The sequence below is a fragment of the Octopus bimaculoides genome, chromosome 3 (assembly GCF_046866305.1).
Source record: "Octopus bimaculoides isolate indiv1 chromosome 3, ASM4686630v1, whole genome shotgun sequence".
In the NCBI taxonomy this organism is placed as follows: Eukaryota; Metazoa; Mollusca; class Cephalopoda; order Octopoda; family Octopodidae; genus Octopus; species Octopus bimaculoides.
Genome location: NC_142930.1, coordinates 97,893,749 through 97,910,173, shown reverse-complemented (window position 1 = coordinate 97,910,173; position 16,425 = coordinate 97,893,749). Strand labels below are relative to the sequence as shown.

Below are 16,425 nucleotides of genomic sequence, written 5' to 3'. Positions count from 1 at the left end.
CAAATACCCTACTTTAACTTATAAAGCCAAAAAATTATAGGAGTTATTAATTAATGAATAATTTTGGAAAACATATCTAAATCAATAACAATATTAGTTGGTATTTAAGGGATGTTCAATTAAATTTTAAAGGACATGAAGACATAATGATCTAAATTTTGTGCTGTAATAGCATTAATCAATACCCGATTAATGTAATCATCCAGTGAAACAATTTAAATCCAGATTTTAATCGTTTACACATGTATTACAGCTATATTTTACTTTATTTTGCATACGTATTTACTTGAATCCAATGCCTAGAATTAAATAATACGAACGTTCAGAATAATGTTTGCACGCTGGATTAAAAACCCTATATACGAAAAATGGTTTATATCAAAATGTTCATGTGGAATATTAATCCATATGCTTTTTCGTGTGAGAGTCAATACAATTTTGAGAATTATGGCTTGCTAGTAAAATGCATATTCCCAATCTTCATTTGTATAACGAGTGAGATTGATAGATGGATTAATAAATCTAAGTAACTGTAAGAGTAGGAAAATCTAAGTTTGAACCGCGTACCATATTCTGCACCTTTTCTTAACCTACCATACTTTTCCGGTTATTCTTGGTTTCATAATTAACCAAAATAGATACAGAATAAAGAATAAGTCTAGACTTCAATTATATTTTTCAATTGAGCCAGGTCAAATATTGAATCTAGACCGCGATGTGCCTCCCAGTTTATCTGAGAAACTATTTCCAATATATGTATATTGATCTCTTTCAATAGATCACTTTTACATCAAAAGCGATTCCAAAAATCATACATTACATATGAAAGAAAATTGATTGAAGATCTTAAACCTTCGAACCACATACGATGTATTTCAAATTGTAAAAGGAAAGATTTGTTCATGAAGAAATTTTAATGGGATTCTGTTTTTTTTAAATAGCATTTGGTTTCATATTCTCAACTGGTAAATCACTATTTACTACACATCTAAATCAAAAACGACAATGGATTTCATAGGCAATGTACTGAGGAACCGATACAATACAGATTATTTCTATACAAAAACACAAGATTCTGTATCCATGTAGAGAACTTTTGTCGTTATAACAGACGGTTATGTATGTGTGTGTGTGTATAGATAAATACATACATACATTCATATACATACGTATATATGCATGTACTTATATACATATATAATGTATACATTATACGTTTTTTGAAAGATACTAAGTAGTGAACCAGGGCTTTTCTGACATAACACCGATAATACTACACACAAACTTGATACAAATCAATGATTAATGACTAGAGATGGTCGGTTACAGAAATGCAATTAATTGATAGCCACACAATTTGAAAATGAATAAGTACTAACTACCTTAACTTCCCATGCCCTGGTTTACAATTATTTCATAAAATTCACATCAATACTCTTGGATGTCTTTTTTAAATCATTTGGAAACCCTTCTTATAGAACAAAAACCATCCAAACAACAGAAACAACTAATAGCAATTTCAATGTGCGTCTAAATCAAGTTCATACGAATACGAGTTGATTCTTTCCGATAATGTTGTACTGAGATTTCAACACATTTTATCTAATGATGACATGCCTTTATTGATGATAAAACTTCGATCCATCTAAACCGATACTGCTAAACTGTTAATGCCATACAATTTATCCCATTTCCAGCAACATTGTTTCCACATGGTTTGAGATATATCAATCAAACAACCTGTTAAATCCTTCATCAATGACCATCCTTTAAAGACACACATATTATTATTGTGACAAATCAATGAACTTTTATCAATGGTTCATTGTATGCTGCTGACGTCTTGTTGGTAATAACTTCATTTTAATTCCTAGCAACTGGTTTTCTGATTTAGGGAAACAGATATCATACTAACTACTGAAGTATTTTCAAAGCTTCCAAATGCAATCTGTTATTTTCAAACAGGTTTCTAGATATCCTAAGATACTAACTTACACACTTACTCAGCAGATAGATTGATTATATCAGTATGAACCAACTATTTTAAAGGAAGATGAATAAAGTTGAGGTATACTACATTAATTTTTATATTCCATAATGCATCGAAGTCTTGAACTTAGCTTTTATTAACACCAGTCGGTATATATATATATATATATATATATATATATATATATATATATACATACATACGATGTGGCCTCAAAAAGTTCCCGAACTTGTATTCGAGCGCGCCAACAGACGACAGCATATGGTTGCGAGCGCTGTGAGAGCTAGCAGTGACCTTCATGAGGCAGAGTCCCGAGTGACGTTGCTGTTTTTACAGCGCAAGTTGTGAAATTTATGTCCTTGTGATCATGTGTATACTGTAGTGTGCAATTTTGTCCAAGACAAGAAGTTGGAACAAAGTGCCGGCGTGAAATTTTGCGTTAAACTTTGGAAGTTTGCTACAGAGACTTTGAGCATGCTTCGACAAGCTTAAAGCGACGAAGCAGTGATCGCCCGCAATGTTTCGGGTGGCAGGGGAGCTTCAAAGAGGAGTAAGACCTACCACGAAATATGAAGAAAATCCATCAGCTTGTGCAAGAGGATCGTCGGAGTACAATCAACAAAATTACTGACGTTGTTGGTCTGTCGTATAGGTTCGTGCAGGCAATCCTAACGTCTGAATTGAACATGTGGCGTGTCTCTGCTAAGTTTGTGTCTCACGCTTGCTGTCCACTGAACAGGAATTGCATCACTTCGAAGTCTGTCAAGATCTCTGTCAGAGTGCATCACCAGTAACAAGAGTTGAGTCTACGGGTACGACCCCAAAACGAATCAGTAGCCGTTACAATGGAAGAGTCCTTCATCTTTACGACCGAAGAAGGCACGCCGGAGCTGCAGCTCAGTCAGGAGCATTTTTTATCGACATCCGCGCTATTTTGCATCGAGAATTCGTCCCTCAGGGCTAGACCGTCAATCGAGAGTTCTACTGCTTCTTATTTTTTTTTTTTAAGCGTTTAACAGAAGACATTCGGCAAAAACGACCGAATCTGTGGAGTGTGAAGAATTGGATTCTTCATGACTACAATGCACCCTGTCACTAAGCTGTCCTCAGCTGAGAGTTCCTCGCCGCAAACTACATGGTTTCGCTTCTGCAACTGCTCTATTCGCCCCAGATTTAGCAGCTGCAGACTTCTATCTCTTCCTCAAGATGAAAAGGCAGCTCAAAGGTCACTCTTTTATTACCGTTGTCGAGGTCGAGGGCAATCTGGGCAAGGTGGTTATTTCGAAGGAGATGATGTTACGATTTAGGTACGTAAGTTATTTTTTTATTTAATATAACTAGTTCGGGAACGTTTTGATACCACCTTGTATGTGTGTGTGTGTGTGTGTGTGTGTGTGTGTGTGTGTGTATGTGTGTGTGTGTGTGTGTGTGTGTGTGTGCGTGTGTGTGTGTACATATATACATGCAGGTTGATTTCTATACACCTGGTTTAGGAGTGAAATTAATGAAACCGGCAATAAACAATTATTTTACAGGTACAGTTTCACATATGGCGTTTGGCACCAGGTAAGTTTTTTTTCTGAGCCTCACATCAACCAGATCCTTGAGACTGAAACTGGATAGAGGGAAACAGTTTATGAATCTCGTCGAATTGACCAATTCTTTAATTTAAAGGCATTGTGTTACGCTGATCAGAGAATTACTTTAAGAGTATGTTTATCAATTGGACATATACACACACATACACACACACACAAATACATGTAGGGATACGTAGGGTGTGTAAATGGAGTGGAATTTAGAAGGAAAAGCAGAATTGGCTGATTTTATGCTAACTTTTCCAACATTATAAAGAATGGAATAAAAGCTTCATCGTACAACATTGCTGAAATTCGGTAGCTAAATTGGTGGGCAGATGTATGATAAGATATTGTGGCGTATTTGAATAATGTCCTATTCATTAATTACAAAACAAGTTTGAACCCTCGATCTTTACATCTTAGAAACTGACTCATTTTACATTCATACTGCAAGTGCTATGCTCAGAACATTGAAAAGTCTGTTTTGTTCTACTCTGAATATATTTTCTTGTTGCTAGTATTTATAGGCCATCATTTCTACAGATTTTTCTGTTAACGTATGAAATTTATAATACACTAACTCCTCGACTATCGCGGGTGTTACATTCCAAATCCCCCCGCGATAGGTGAAAGTCCGCGAAGTAGAAACAGTATTGTACTGTATATTTTTTACATTGTCTTTATAAATTGTATATATCTATTTTATTATAAATACAAAACAACACCACGGGGGAATCAACTTAAGCATAAATAATAAACGTGATAGGTGAAGCGCGATGTCACAAGAGAATACTGTACTGTTAAAATATGCATTCTAAATATTTGTGAAGATTCATGTAATTTCTGGCCTCCATGCGCACATCAAACATATTCGCATTTCGTTTCAGCATTATCAATTTACGTGTGTGTATTTGTATTGCATGTTGTTATCTGTGATCGCAAAATGATGGTTTATCCGTATAATACTGATGTTTAGTGATGGACGAGTAGTAGCTAACTATATTAAATTGGATGAAAACCAGCTTAGAACAAATGCATTGTTGTTCCAAAGTGTTAATCAAGAGATTTTGTATGGATATTGTTGATGTTATCTAATATAGTATTATTACTTCTTAAGCGTCTGGATGTGGAGTCATACATAAATTAGTTTTGAGATTCTTAATAATTACCTAAGTTTTTTTCAGTGCAAGCTAATCATAGTCTCGAATCTTAACATGAGACACGTGACTATGATTTGGATCTCTTTATTTAAAGAAGTTAATAAGCTACAGACGTATGTTGTAATGTTTAGTGTTGCTATGTGTCAGTACATTATTTGTGGCTATTGTGTTAGTTCATTCCGTACGTGTTATTTGTTTTCATAAATATTTTCTAGATTTCCTGAAGATTTACGTTATTTTTGTTTTACTGTATTGCATCATCCATAAGCTGGTTTGTATACATCTAGTTAACTCGACTGGTCTATGGAGTTTTAATTGCAAATCTGGTTTACACAACTAATTTACTTACGCCCGAAATAATTATGAATAAGCATTCATGTAATTTCATATAGTTGACTACTACCTGTTCATCACTGGCCATCAATTATTAACAGTCACAAATTTTACACCGTAACGCCACAGTTAACGTTATGCAAATAATAATGCACGCTAGGAAATCAATCTTTCTCTGAGACTATTGATGTAAAAGCATAAGAGTGCCTCTCAATTGAAACATGCGGAGGAAAGATTCCACGGAAATATGTAAACTAATTAGAATAAATATCTTGAATTTAAAACATCCTACATTTCAAGTGGTTAACAAAGTAATCTGTAGAAACGACTGTTGATAGATTACCAAAGATATCAACAGTCAACTATGAGATCAGTTCAGGAAAAGACTAAACAACACTATATTGTAACATGTTTAAATCTATTGACTTCAATGTTAGATAAGAATTTAAATAATGAACCATGTCTTAAAAATCGAGACAAGTGAAACTTGGCAATCTCTTCCATCGAAATATTAAATAAAATGGCATGTGTGCTGCGCATCTATATGTATAATAGCTTCATATACAATGTATCTGTGTGTGTAACAATGCTCTATAATTTAGAGAATTCAAAACACAAAGAAGCAGTTGAATATTATTTTACAACCAGTCCAATGTGAGGGAAAGGATAAGAAATATCAGATGGATTTTGAAGAGACAACATAAACAAGAACCCTTACAAATGACACACGTCTTGCAAATCAAACTGACCCCCATTTAAACACAATTATTTGGCTTCATATCTTTAAAGACTTAATATAAGATCGTAAAAGAAATTACGTTAGCCCACTTAATTTAATGAATCGCCAAAATAATAAATGTCTGTTAAAAAGACGAGATTTCTAGCAATTTAAAAGAATCTCTCTCACTATTCCATCTCTGTCACGCTCTCTACGTATCTACCTACAAACACATGCATGTCCGCACACACACACACACACACGCAGAAACATGTGTGTGTGCGCAGGCGTTATTTATATATGGAATATGTTCAGTATTTACCTGGAACTCTATAATCCAAAATGATACAGACTTGATTGATTCTCAAGTATTAGACCACATATTTTCACGCGCGCATGTTTGTGTGTCTTTATTTCTTTTTTGTTCTTATTAAAATCACGTTTTTAATATGTCGCAGGTGTGCTTCTCAATCCTCGCTTATTTAAGAGAAAACAGATGAACAAAGAGAACTTGAACTTCTGTCAGGTAGCCTCTTTTGAATTTCTTTATGGATAGCAGAAACGATATCCTAGTATACAACTGAGAATTTGATTGGAAAACTTTCACAGAAACGTCACTGTTTGTAATTTCCCGGTGGAACACGTTTCTGTCAACCTTTCTGATTATCTCTCTGCCTGTCTCATGCCAAAAATATACTGAGTCCATAAACAGAGATCACAAAAACATCACACAAAAGTTTCATACTCATCTTTCTCTTTCTGCTGTAAAAAAAAGCGTAAATATTAGCGATATGAAGAGAACAATATTGTGACCCACTCTCCTAAACATGAACAATGCACAATCTGAATCCTCAGATTCTTTGAGCATGATAAGCTTTTCCGTCACTAATGGTATCTTCTGACGGTATCATATTCTCCATATAACATGGACTGCATCCCGAGGATGGACCTTCCACTTCGGTTTCAGAACATACTCCATTTCCCACCAAGCATAAATCCTAAACACACGCAAGGGATATCCAGAATGGAATATTGCTCCCACATCTACATTATTCCTGTTACACATATACTTGTCCTAGAATCTTCGGAATGGACGCTCGAGTGATTGACACGACATAGATTAACAAAAAGATGCAATGATTATCTCAGACGTAAGTTGTCCCCTAAATCTGATTTTTTGTTCCTACAGCTGCTACATTGTTCTCGGCTCCCCGGCGTCGACTGATCTCTTGTCACATCCATTGAGGCCAACTCGATTTATTCGTCTCTCCCCCATTTGATACCTTATGTCTCCCATATTTGTCTATCTCCCCTCTCCAGCACAGCACTAACCACGCCTTTGGGTCTTTTTCCACAGAACGCCAGTCTTTTGTTATTACCGCCCTGTTCGACTTTTATATGGAAATATAAACATTCTGACGTCATATGCATCAATTTGAATTGACCCAGAAGAACAGCCAAAAGCATGGACAATTTTTGCGAAAGATCGTTTAGTGCATAAATTCTTGTCTTTTAATTCCACCTTCGTGTTTGTTCAACTACATCAATCATAACCCCAGCAAGAACATAAGTAGATTTGAAAAGGAAAAAAAAACACAATACAATGGAAAATATTTGCCCCCTCTCTAGTCTATTTTCAGTTGCGGACGCTTAAAAATCGGAAATTTTAAATTATGTCGTTTCATAGATTCCCTTTCACTACAGTATAAGTTCGGAACATGAAAACAAAATAGCATGTGTAAGTGAATATATGTATACATACATATATACATATACACAGACACACACAAACAGACACATACATATATACGTATGTATGTGTATACGTATATATCTGTGTGTGTATGCATGTATAGACATATATACGTGTATATATATATATATATATATATATGTATGCACGTATATATATATATATATATATAGGTATGCACGTATATATATATATATATATATATATATATATATATATATATATATATATATATATATATATATATATACACACACACATTCACACACTGATACTTTGCAGTACGTGTTTAATTCGTTCCATGACCGAGTTCGTTTTATTATTTACTCGTTTTATAAAACATAATATACTCTGTCCCTTCAGAACCATTCAAAAATCAATTTTTATCGGTTTTGAAACAGATAAGGTGCAGTTACAAGGAAAATTATTGGCACGGCGTAGATTAACAAAAAAGATGCAACGACTGTCTCAGACATAAGTTATCTGCTAAATCTGCTTTTTTGTCGCTACAGCTGCTACATTTTTCTCGGCCCACCGAATTTGATTGATCTCTTGTCACATCCACTGAGGCCAACTCGATTTATTCGGCTCTCCCTCATTTGATCCTTATGTCACCTATATTTGTCTATCTCCCCTCTCCATCACAGCATTAACCACACCTTTAGGTCTTTTCCTACCGAACGCGTCACTGTGTGGTAAGTAACTTGCTTGCCAACCACATGGTTCCGGGTTCAGTCCCACTGCATGGCACCTTGCGCAAGTTACTTCTTCTATAGCCTCGGGCCGACCAAAGTCTTGTGAGAGGATTTGGTAGACGGAAACTGAAAGAAGTCCGTCGTATATATATATATATATATATATATATATATATATATATATATATATACCTGTGTGTGTGTATGTTTGTGACTGTGATTGTCCCCATCACCATTGCTTGACAACTGATGTTGGTGTGTTTATGTCCCTGTAACCTAGCGGTTCGGCAAAAGTTACCGATAGAATAAGTACTAGGCTTACAAAGAATAAATCCTGGGGTCGATCTGTTCGACTAAAGGCGGTACTCTAGCATGGCCGCAGTCAAATGACTGAAACAAGTAAAAGAATTACAAAGACATAATAAGAGAGAAGGCAAAAGAAATATGTAAACTGGTTTTATCAGTTCAATAAGCTGAAAGATGGGACGATTTCTGCACAAGGAAGACGATGGACCGCGGAGGGAGAAGATCATCGTTTGGAAGGCGAATTTTCTTCCATTGAGACTTCAGAACAATTTTTGGCGTTTCTGCTCTCGCTTTGCTTAATTTTAGCTTTTTGGACACATTTTCCTTACTTTTCACACTTGCAGATCGTTTCATTGGAAACATATCAAGAGAAGTCTACTTTTTCCTGCCTTTCAAAATGCGCCACAGCAGTGACATTAAATATAGGAGCTGCACGAACTGTAGCTACTTTTTCAGGATGATATTTTTTCTAGATTCAGAAACATACTCCCACTTTGCCAACACTGCCTCGTAGCTACACCGTCCCCCTACGGGTAACCTATCTCTTCCACCGCGTCCGAATGCTGATGCCCCTGAAGCTGCAAGTCATATGTCATCAGCTCCTCTGAGTATTCCTCAACGAAATCGTTAATATCCCCATCGTGAACCTCGAGGCTCATGGACTTGCCAAGAGACACTATCTCCTCGACTACAGGTGTCTCAGACTCTAACCCCCATGAAGTCTCTTTCGGGAACGCAGTCAGGCCACAGTTTCCTCCATGCAGAATTCAGCGTTCTCTTCGTTACATCCTGCCAGGCCATATCGATTATTTTCAGGCAGTTAACAATGTTGTAATGCTCCTTCCAAAACTGGTCCGAGGATAAGTTTCATCGACACGGTGAAGAATTACCTGGTGACCCAGGCTTTAACGTTTGCTCTCCACATGACCTGCAGTTTCTCTTTCAAGATTTTGTGCAGGTTGAACGCTCGAGGGTTTTGGGAATGGTAGACAAGGAGCGGCTTCATCTTCAAGTCTCTACTCGTATTGGCACCAGGGGCGAAAGTTAGCCTACCTTTCATAGGCTTGTGGCTTGGCATTTTTTTCTCCTCTACAGTTATGTAGGTTTTTCTGGACATTTTCTTTTCCGAAAAAAGGTCAGTTTCATCGCAGTTGAATATCTGTTGTGCGATGTACTCCTCGGTTGCGATGAGCTGACAGAATTCACGAAATTCTCAGCTGCCTTTGTATCAGAACTCACTGCTTCTCCATACCTTACGATGGTATGAACACCAGTCCGCTTCTTCAAATTATCGAACAGCTGCGACTGGACTTATATACGTCGGTGTTCCAGGGCTTTGCTTCAGGAGATCCTCATACAGCGCTCGTGCTTTCTCACAGATGATAGTCACCGTAATCGTATCCCATACGAGTTGCTTCTCGTCGATCCACACGAAAAGCAATTTTTCCATCTATTCGTGGATAGATGTGCGTTGCTTAGAAAGCCTTGAGATATCTTTTGCTGTTGTAACGGCCTTGGTCTCGTCGTTTTACTTCAAAATGCTATGCTGCAGATAATTAACATTCTTCAGTTGTATTGATATGCTACGTCCACAACAGGCATTCTTCTATTGTGTTTATCAATCATTTCCTTCTTCAATTCTATCGTAATCAGCTTTTTCTTCTTCTCAGCAATGTCCTATGCACTAACGTTCTCTGGACCCATGGCTAACACAACTAATTATTATAAAGTAATATCAAAAACTTACAAAACTATAAAAAATTAAAAAAACACTGGAAGCAACACAACTTGGATGCTGCGACAAGATAAATGCGTGAAATAAGCGAGCAAAGGCTGTGCTTGCTGGGAGAGCGGTCGCTTATATGAAACTCACTCGTACTTCAAGACAAAACTTCGCACAAGCCTCGGTTCGTACAGCAAATTACTCGTACTATGAGGCACTCGTACTGCGAGACTCTGCGGTGTATATATATATATATATATATATATATATATATATATATATATACATATATACATATATATATATTTACAAACGAGTGACAAACGAAAGATGCTTTTAATTATATATGTAGTTGGAGTTACATTATTTAAAACAGTTTGATTCGGCCCTATGATGCACACACACACTCACACATACACACACGTGTGTGTGTGTGTGTGTGTGATAGAGAGAGTTTGCAGCTAGGTAAGTAGGTATGGTGATGTGATGAAGAAGTGAAGTTCGCTATCAGGTACAGGGTTTGATCTCTCAGCGTGATACCTGAGCAAATACATTCTTGTATAGGTTTCGGCACACCAAAGTGAAATTTGGCAGTAGAAAGCTGTGAGGAAAAACCTGGTAGAGAAGCCTTACTTTAAATCGTCGCTCTGTTTAACATCACCATTTCACTCGTATTCAAACAAAACGGAGTTCTCTCGATAGCAATTCTGTTGGCGAGAGTATAGTGTGGGGTTAACTCACTTTCTTCTCACAAATCAAACAAATCCCGCGTAAAGGTCTCGTGATTTGCCCTTTTTTCTATTTCCGTGTCATTAAATGAAATTTAACCGCAGTGATTTTGACATTCTTGGAAAGTTGACGTTTCGTGTAGCTTACTGGTCAAAACTTATGACCAATCATTTAGTCGAATTGTTGATTCAAAAGTGAAAATGATCATTATCAGCATGAGAACCAATAAAGTATATTCTAATTTGTCTAATCTAACACCTCATATCGTTAACTTGGCGAAATAAATGGATAATTAGATGGGTAGCGGTTAATTTAGTGTTTTCCTTCTATTTTCTGTTATTCATGATGTTTGAGTAGACAGTTGGTTAATTAGTGAAGTAGTGTAGGGTTCATCTAAACTGATTAAACAACCAATAAATTAATTATAATGGCTTATACATCATATATCAATGAATTTGAAGGTACGGATTAGTAGGTTCAGCAATAAATCATTTCGATTACAGTTGTCAATGAGAATAAAAGAAGGAAATTCTGGCGGATAAGTAGGATGTTTTAATCAGAGTCGCTTAAATTTGCAATGATTAGCTACAAGATTGTTCCTCGCTCATATCACTCCACCCCGAGCGCTTTGGTCGACCTTAAGGAATATGTGTCAGATTATATGCTAATAAATCTTTTTTTTTTTTTTCTAACATTGTCACCTGACCGATCTGATGGCATAGATTAAACATTAAATTTCAGAGCTGGTTTTATTTTTTTTCCCTTCAGGAATTTGAAATAAGTGAAGTTGATCAAATTTAAATTTGGCATAGGTTCAGGCATAAGTTCAGACCTTCAGCCACAAGGAGTTTGTAATTTCTTATATGGAGACTGGAACTATTATAATTTAAGAAGTTTCATGTTTAAGCATATAAGGACTTCTTCATGTATGAGCTGCCATAACACACATACGCACTCACACGCTCAAACACACACACACATACACAGTTATATAAAGTATATATATATATATATATATATATATATATATATATATATATATATATATATATTATATCATATATATCTATATAATACTCTGCTTTTTCGTTCACCCGTTATAGCTTAGTAAGTTACAGATGAGGAGGTGGAGGGAGTGAGAGTGAAGTAAAAGTGACAGACAGAGAGGGAGAAAGAATGTGAGTAGAGGATAAAGAAGGGAGGAATATAATATATAATATATAGTAATGGTGGTGGTGGTGATGGTGGTGGTGGTTTTGGTGGTGGTGGTTTTGTTGGTGGTGGTGGTAGTGGTGGTGGTAGTGGTGGTGGTAGTGGTGGTGGTGGTGGTGGTAGTGGTGGTGGTGGTAGTGGTGGTGGTGGTAGTGATGGTGCAGGTGGTGTTGGTGGTGATAGTGGTGGTGGTAGTGGTGGTGGTAGTAGTGGTGCTGGTGGTAGTGGTGCTGGTGGTGGTGGTTTTGGTGATGGTGATAATAGTAGTGGTGGTAGTGGTGGTTATAGTGAAAAGAATTTTTTCTGTTGAACTAAATCTATATTATTCTTCTACCTGTTCGTTCAAACTTCACGTTTTAGTTTGTTACAGAGGCAGGAGTGAAGTGAGGGAGAGGAGAAGGGATTGTGAAAGTGAGAGAACAGATAGCCAGCCTAATTTAACAATATATATATATAGAGAGAGAGAGAGAGAAATAAAAAAGGGGGTTTGTATGATAGTGTACAGAGGAATATATTATTTAAAAGAGTTCCAACTCTGTCTGTTATTTATGTTTTATTTATATTCTTATAAAATCAATGTGGGACATAGAATATGGAATATATAATATAAATAGTAAAATGAAATGAAGTATTGAATGTTTTATTGGATATATGAAATATTTAGTATTAAATATATAAGGGCTAGTATACTTTCCTGCTGTATAGCAGTCATCAAGGTCCTGTCTGACGGATGTACTGTAGTTGACTGGCTGTCCTTTTGTCTTTTATACACATCATGCTATTTCTAATCGGCACACCGTGAAGGTATCCTACGCTAACGCTGCTAATTTAGAGCAGCTTATGCACTGGATAAACAATAGTAAAATATTTCTGTACCCACCTACTAGATCTAGTGAACACACGCATTTAAATACCAACAAAGGAGATGTAATCCGCAATGGAAAGCACCAATTACGGCTAAATTGTAATAGTACAAACACTTATGATATAGCTAACACGGTAATAACGACGGAATATGAAGTAAGAACTGCTAAACATACAAATAAATATAATAAATGCTCATGCAGAGAAAAATCAAAATGCCCATTGATGAACCTCTGTATGAGTACAAATCTTGTATATAAATATACCGTGCACACAAGGGGTGAGGCGTGTGTTTACATTGGGCAGGCGGCTGATTCATTTAAAAATCGTTATAGCAACAATGTCACCAGCTTCAAGAGAATCAATAAGACGCATTTAACATCTTTGGCCGATTTTGTATGGCGACTGAAGTAAGATAAACTTAAGTACAACATAACTTGGTCCATAGTAAGGCACGCAAAACCATACAATATAATTTCCAGGAGATGTCAGCTCTGCTCCAAGGAATCCCTGTCCATCCTGTGTACCAATGAGAAGATCATTAATAGAATTTCTGAAATACTCTCAAGATGACTACACGTATATAAATCTACTTTCACACAATGCAATGGGAATGAAATTGAGTAATTGTTAACATTAATTTACTTTAAGGTATGGATGAATTAAGTTTCGCTTCAACCTCCCCATTCATATAAACACCAAGTAGCTATTTAACTCACTTTGTGATCGTGAGCGCACCAAGCCACACGTGTACATATGCTAACATTTTCGGGGATACTTGTATGAGCGAGTGTGCTCGAGCCATGCAACTTGCTAGAGGATGTTTATACATCAACATCTGTTAATGGTTATTTTTAATAACAAAAAAAAAAATTTTAATAAAGATTTTTGTATATTCCATCTTCATTTACTACCATATATATATATATATATATATATATATATATATATATATATGGTATTTTTATATAAACTTAAAGATTATGGCGATCACCGTGCAATGCATAAGAAAAATAGTCTAATAATGGGGCATATGAGCCCTCGACAGAAAAAAAGAAGGCTTAAAAGTCCCGTTATTAGACTATTTTCCTTAGTCATTGTATGGTGATCACCATAAGCTTTAAGCTTATATAAAAATACCATTATTATTATTTACAGGATTTTAAATACGGCACTGTATAACAAAACCATTCGCACCGAAAGCATATGTGTATATATAAGCGTGTACGCACACACTCTCACACATGCATTTAAATATATATATATATATATATATATATATATATATATATATATATATATATATATATATATATATATATATATATATATATATATATATATATATATACATGTATGTATGTATGTATGTATGTATGTATACAGGGTTATTCAAAAGGATGAACCAATTTCATTACACGATATTTTAATAAGGAAAAGCAATAGAAAACTTCAGCTAAGTCACAAGTATTTACTTACAATCAACTTTTATTTCCTGTCTTACATGCGTTCAGTGCGGCCACCACCTGCAGCATGGTCAACATCAATGCGATAAGAGAATTTCTCCCAGACCTCACTAACCTCGATGACCTTAAACATCGAATAACAACACTGATCAACAAGTGAATCGTGATATATTGATACGTGTCTGGGAGGGTTTCTCTTATCGCATTGATGTTGCCCGTGCTGCAGGTGGCCATATTGAATACATGTATGACAGGAAATAAAAGCTGTGTATACACACACACACACACACATATATATATATATATATATATATACACATATATATATATATATATATATATAGCTCTTTAATGGTCACAAAACATATCTTCGGGCGCTACTAATAGTCTCACGAGTCTGAAAATCCAAGCACGTGCTTTAGGTGCAGACCACTCTTCGTGTTGAACTAAGAACTTTAAATATGGGGTGCTTCTAAAGCTCTTAGTTCAGCAGGAGGAGCGGTCTGCACCTAAAGAATGTGCTTGGTTTTCAGACACGTGAGACTATTGGCCCTGACCAGATGGAGTACTCTTTTTGCTTAATTACACCACGAACCAATACATCATATATATATAGAGAGAGAGAAAACAGTGAGAGAATAAATTTTTTATGTTAGTTCATAAAATATCTAATTAAATAATTTATGAAACAATTCTTTTGTTTTCCCTTTATATCCTGTGTGATCATTTTATGGTAAACATGTGGAAGGAATTCTAATACACGAGTTCTCTTCGCGCGCGCACAGACACACACACACATACACACAAACACGTAGCAGCTTAGAACGTCTCTTGATTCGTACAAATGTGTTGAAATATTATAAGGAGGATATGATGGAAGTAAAGTGAACCTGAAAACATGAGCGTATACGAAACAGATACGTGAACTACCTATGATTTCTACATAGTCTCTATGAATGGTTTCTCCTATCATCAACCTGAGGCGTAAACATAGCGATCGGTCAGTTAACCACGCATTTATCATTGTAGAGGTCCTTATTCGACACTCAACTGAGCGAAATGAAAGGATGAGTGAGTTGTGAACTAGAGTTTATTCCAAATATATTTATAAATTATGTAAGGCCTCAAAATGATTAATGATTTAGAAATAAGTGTTAAAACTTATAATTTTACAGAATGAACAAAATATTTGTTCAAGGCTATATAAGATGCTATATACAAAACTATAATAACACACACTACTTACAACATGCCTTACTTCGTACAAATCTTAAATGACCAATTGAATAGTTAAATGGAATTATAAAATTTCAGAATTACGATTATCGCCAATGATAAGAGATGAAACAGAAATTTTTAAAACAATTACTATAAAAAACACACTAATACAGATACAGCGAGACATAACACACATACACTCGTGTGTGTATCTGCGTGTCTGTGTGTTCGTGCGTGTGTACACGCATGCATTTATGTGTGAGAACCTCTGGCTTGATGCTCCGATGCGAATGTGCTGTACCACGAACGGTTGAACTCTAATCCGTGGCGAAGACAACTAAACTAGGAGATGGACAACTCTAATACAAAGTACTGAGGTATATTGTTCATGGTGCTTATGGCAAACATTTGCACTCACTTTAAGCGATCCGCATTTCCAAAAGATGCTGTTGCTATTTCTACATAAGCCTTCACCTCTGTAAAGAAATCAGCTTTGTTGGTAATCTAATAACTATAATATTTGTTATTAGACAATAATCATACATCGAAGCCGCTGGGAGAATCCGCTGTAGAGATGTGTAGGTGTACACTTGACATTTCTCATTTAGGGATGCAACGTTTCAATGCTTTTAAATTATAAGACTTTAAAAAAATAGATACGATATATAAGCACTTAGG

The 16,425-nt window shown here is 35.8% G+C and overlaps 1 protein-coding gene across 3 annotated transcripts in view; it reads left to right on the top strand.

Moving 5' to 3' along the window:
- The window catches only part of LOC106868055 (uncharacterized), a 617,273-nt gene that overhangs the window by 182,903 nt on the left and 417,945 nt on the right, over window positions 1-16,425 (top strand). The gene's annotated exons all lie outside the window — the stretch shown is intronic.